Source organism: Salvia miltiorrhiza, chromosome 7, assembly GCF_028751815.1.
Source record: "Salvia miltiorrhiza cultivar Shanhuang (shh) chromosome 7, IMPLAD_Smil_shh, whole genome shotgun sequence".
NCBI classification, from domain to species: Eukaryota; Viridiplantae; Streptophyta; class Magnoliopsida; order Lamiales; family Lamiaceae; genus Salvia; species Salvia miltiorrhiza.
In genome coordinates, this window is record NC_080393.1 from 12,918,051 (window position 1) to 12,923,341 (window position 5,291).

The window sequence follows — 5,291 nt, forward strand, 5'->3', positions numbered from 1 at the left end:
AAAAAAAAAAATAGAAAAGCCAAAAAAAAAAAATGGAAAGCATAAAAAGCAAAAAAAAAAATAGAAAAGCAGAAAAGCCGAAAAGATGAGTCAGATGAGAAACCAGAAATGAAGAAAAGCAACAAAATGGAGTCTATGAAGACAGCTCCTTGACGCACGAGCCTAAACTGCATGTTACTCCTGGCCCGCATGAGTATAAACTGTGCACGGCACCCAATCTCAAACACCTGTTGATCCTATGAACTACGTTTTGACTTGATCCCTTTCAAAAGGGTACGTAGGCAGCTTAGATAATTTCTAGGTTCAGTCATGAATTGTGTTTGGCTCTTTTCAATTTATATCATCAAAGTTATGATTTAAGTTGATTATGTGAAGCCGAATATGTCTCAAATTGGGAAGAAAATCAAGCCATCAAAAGAAGCACAAGCATTTGGAGAAGATGTCAAAATATCCATCACAAACCAAATAAGAATCATCAAGAGAGAAATGATAGAAACTGCGGTTTGCACCAATACTAAGCAAATGGGTCTTGATCCTCCAAAGTTCTCTGAGCAGAGATCAAAAGTGACTCTGAAGTCTTCAAAATTCCGCAGCATTTCCTCATCAACATGTGCAACTTTATGTTTGTCAAAATCTCTTTTGAATTCTGGGATTGCACCTCGGACAATATGAAAGGAGGCACTATCTTGCTTGAAGGACAACGTCATCTCTGTTTTCCACCTCTCTATCATAGCAAGCACTTCCTTGATCAAAGCAATTCGGACGATGGCTTCATTCTCCTTGGCTTAAGCATCAAGAAGAAAATACTCAATCTTCTCGAGCCGTTGTGCAGAATTCTCCCAACTTCGTGAGATGCCAAACATAACAACAACCTCACTCTAACCAGATTCAAACAATCCCAGGCCTGAGCGCACCCAAGACCTGTCAAAGAATTGAGTTATCTGGCATTGAGGTCGGCTATGCATCGACAAATTCACTTCTCTCCAAGCTAAAGTTGAATGCGCTCGTGGAGTTGAAACACATGTTCGCCAAACATAATAGAACACCATTGAGTCGTCTGGCCTGCTCAAATGCGCGCAAAGAGAAGATGTAACCAGCAATCTTCAAAGGTTAGACTCACAGCCCAGATCCGAGCGCACCCGAAATCTGATTAAAAGCCAATTGAGCCACCTGAAGTGCAAAGTAAACATCACTCAAATAAGGTCTTAGATGAGCTGCTGCCAGACTTTTGGATGAACTCTCTGAAGATGGTCTTTAGTCGGGCTGATGGAGATATCAAGATTGAAAGAAATATAACAATAGATTCCGAACTTTGCAAATACTCAAAGCATCTCGCTTGGGGCAAAATCTGGCATGGTGTTGGTTAATAAGACTATGCAAATCTTGAACAGAACCCTTCAAGCTTTCATCGAGGCCAACTGCAAAAAAAAAAAAAAAAAAAAAAAAAAATCAGATTTGAGAATTTACTTGCTTACATCAAAGTAAAAAAAAAAATGTGAATGGTAATAAATTGGAGGAAACACAATGGCTCTCGTCCAGCTGATTGATTCAAAAAAAATTTGGCCTAATTGTTTTTGTGCTTCACTTATAGAAATGGATTTGATGTCTAAAGTAACTTAAAAATTGGGCCTGAACTATGAATAGAAGGTTTGACAAAATGGGCCCACTGAGGGATTAGACTCTTTCTCTCTGCACCTCTCAAAACATACGCAAATTCTTCTTCCTTTCAAAAAATCGCCGCCTGCCTCAGACCTCCGGCTAAACGCTGCAAGTGCCAACCAGCACAGCCGCCGGATTACGTCTCTCCACCATCGCAGATGCCGGAGATCCCAACAGTCCGCCACTCAACAACACGAACCAGATCTCACTCTCTCTCAGCTCAAATCGGAAATCCGCCGCTAGGCCCTTCCTCCTCCGACGTCAACCGCCGCTGGTCACCCTCACTTCCTCGACCTCTCCGGCCTCCATCTCCCACACACTTCCGCCACCGCTTCTGGAGACTGCCGCTGCGCAAGTAGCTCCGGCGAAACAGGGCAGCAACAAGGAGTTACTCCCGCCGCCGCTCCGAAGACTTGGATCTTCCGCGAAATACCACCGTTGAAATCCTGAAAGAGCCGCACCGCTGCTGCTTCTCTTGACCTTCTTAGGATTAGGCTGTGATAGTGGGTCTGGTTTGAAGGAATTAATGTTGGGAACTCCATCTGTTTTCAACCCTGAGCACACTACTCTCGATCTTCTCGGGCTGGGATGGCTGCTAGCGGTGGCTCAACGGGCAAGGGGCTATCAACTTGGAGGAGTTCCGTTAATAGCAGTCTCGATGTTTCTGCAACAGCCCGGCCATTTGATAGAAGAGAATATGGTAATCAAGAAGTGGGAACAGAAGTTCACAATAGAATTTGATCTGGAGCGGAAATTCGGCGATATCTCGACGCTCGTGGTAGGGAACAAGGCCCCTGAGGCGCCATTGGGCCCCAATATGTGGAGTAATCCGCCCTTCCCCAGATGCGGCTTCTGCAATCACGAGAGCAACGACAATATCCCAATTTTTTTTCCCGAATTCTGTAGGAAGATATTTGCTGGTTGAAAGTATGCTGCAAGATTCCTTCGAATCTCCTACGAACAAGCAGATTCAGAAACAGATCGCGAAAGAAGCCAAAAAAAAAAGAAACAGAAAAGTAAAAGAGAAATTGGGGTTTCTTTAGATGTAAGTGCAGGTGCAGCTATCTCAAATCGATAAAGGCAAAACAAGGAAAACAATAGTGATAAACAGGGGCAAAGAAAGAAGTAAAATGTGGAGTCAAAAGCTTAAAATGAGTACAGCAAATATGCTCAAAACATACCACATTTTTGCTGTCAAAACTCCTTCCCTCTGTCGAAATTCATCTCGACTTCTCCACCGGCGCTCAGCAAAATCGGCAACAAGCCAAGTTCTTGTCCTCCGACCACCTTCAACCCTCCGTAGGCACTCCGCGAGAACTAGAAGCAAGCCGAGCTTTGTTTTGAGAACTATAGCTATAGCTATCAAAAGATACTACAACTATCAAATGAAAACTCCTAGAACAGGCTACTGTAGGCAGCCGAGAAAGAGGAAGCTGCGTTTGTTTTGAGATGCAATACATAGGGAGGGTCTACTCTATTTATAGAAAAAAAAAAAAAAAAAAAGGAAGAAGCAGAAGCAAAACTAGAAGAAAAGAAAGAAATAAAAAAGGAAGAAGAAAAGAAATCCTAGCCGCCAGTGTGTACGAAGAAAAGGTGGAGTTCCAGCTGTTCTTTGCAATTTTCAGTGGGCTATGAACAACCCTTCAAAGCAGGCTGTCAAAGTTTCAAAAGGACTGCCTTTATTGCAAGGACTTTTGTTTTCAGATTATTAAAGTGGAGCTAGAGTAAAGGTAAAAATGTCAAAATATGCGATGCTTTCCCATATCATATGGGTTAGTGATGAAAGCATTTTAGTGGTGGGGATATGCTGATTTTGGTAGTGGATTTGGGGACCCTTTTTCATGGGGGCTAGTGTGTATATATAATGTAATCTATTTTTGTGCAAGTGGAAGCTAACCTTCAATAAACTCCTAAATACGAGTATAAACTATTTAAAATTCAAATTCAAATTCAAGAACTCCTAAATACGAGTATAAACTATTTACAAAATTCAAAGAAATTCAAGAACTCCTAAATACGAGTATAAACTATTTACAAAATTCAAAGAAATTCAAGAACTCCTAAATACGAGTATAAACTATTTATAAATCCAAAGAAATTGAAAAACTCCTAAATACGAGTATAAACTATTTAAAATTCAAATCCAAATTCAAGAACTCCTAAATACGAGTATAAACTATTTACAAAATTCAAAGAAATTCAAGAACTCCTAAATACGAGTATAAACTATTTACAAAATTCAAAGAAATTCAAGAACTCCTAAATACGAGTATAAACTATTTATAAATCCAAAGAAATTGAAGAACTCCTAAATACGAGTATAAACTATTTAAAATTCAAATCCAAATTGAAGAACTCCTAAATACGAGTATAAACTATTTACAAAATTCAAAGAAATTCAAGAACTCCTAAATACGAGTATAAACTATTTATAAATCCAAAGAAATTGAAGAACTCCTAAATACGAGTATAAACTATTTAAAATTCAAATCCAAATTGAAGAACTCCTAAATACGAGTATAAACTATTTACAAAATTCAAAGAAATTCAAGAACTCCTAAATACGAGTATAAACTATTTAAAATTCCAAAATCAAATGAAGAACTCCTAAATACGAGTATAAACTATTTATAAATCCAAAGAAATTCAAGAACTCCTAAATATGAGTATAAACTATTTATAAATTCAAATTCAAGTCAAGAACTCCTCGATAAGAGTTTAAATTATCAAAAAAAATAAATTTCGAGACTCGTCTATTACCAAAGGCATTTCGTCCATAAACAAGTCTCGATGGGGCAATTTGTAGACAATTAAATTATCGTCGAATTAAATCGTGCCACGTGTAAATTCATGAATTAAATATTCAATTATATTTTCTATTTTATTAAATGGGATTTTATTCCTAATTAAATAGATATATATGATTAATATTTAATATAATGAATTAATGGGCTTATTGGCCACCTAAGGCCCTAAGGCCCATACATGGAGGCCCAAAGCCCATAAAGCCCATGAAGCCCATCTCTAAAATCTATAAATAGAGGTGTTGGGGTGCTCATTATCACAACGTGAAGGAGTGGAAGATCGAAGAGCACAAAGAATTCTCTCTAGTATCACAAGTAGAAGAGGCGGAGAATTGGAGAGTTCAAGTATTCTTCCAAGTATTCAAGTATCTTGAAGAATTCTATCTAACGTTCAAGTCTCCTTCAAATCTTCAATCGTTTGAGTATTCAAATCTTCAAGTATCCTTCGAATCTTCAAGTATTTGAGCATTCAAATCTTCAAGTATCCTTCGAAATCTTCAAGCGTTCAAGTCTTCTTCGAATCTTCAAGTATTTGAGCATTCAAATCTTCAAGTATTCTTCAAGTATCTTCAAGTGATCAAACCTTCAAATCTTCAAGTGATCAAGGCGTTCTTACAAATTCCAATAACGATCTTCCTCAAATCAAATCAACCAAGTCCCAAAGCTTCAAGGCGTTCTTACAAATTCTAAGGACGTTCTTCAAATCAAATCAAATCAAGTTCGAAAGCTTCAAGGCGTTCTTACAAAATTCTAAGGACGTTTTTCTCAAATCAAATCAAGTTCAACGTTCAATCCAAAATCACGACTTAAGTCCCTTGGATTGGCGTC

At 38.4% G+C, this 5,291-nt stretch overlaps 1 long non-coding RNA gene across 1 annotated transcript; it reads right to left on the reverse strand.

Moving 5' to 3' along the window:
• Window positions 1-1,484: 1,484 nt before the first annotated feature.
• On the reverse strand, window positions 1,485-3,483 carry LOC130992727 (uncharacterized). Its single transcript, XR_009091370.1, has 2 exons — window positions 2,841-3,483; window positions 1,485-2,613 (listed from the first exon to the last, which is right to left on the reverse strand). It is a non-coding gene; the product is annotated as an uncharacterized LOC130992727 (long non-coding RNA).
• Between the last annotated feature and the right edge of the window lie 1,808 nt (window positions 3,484-5,291).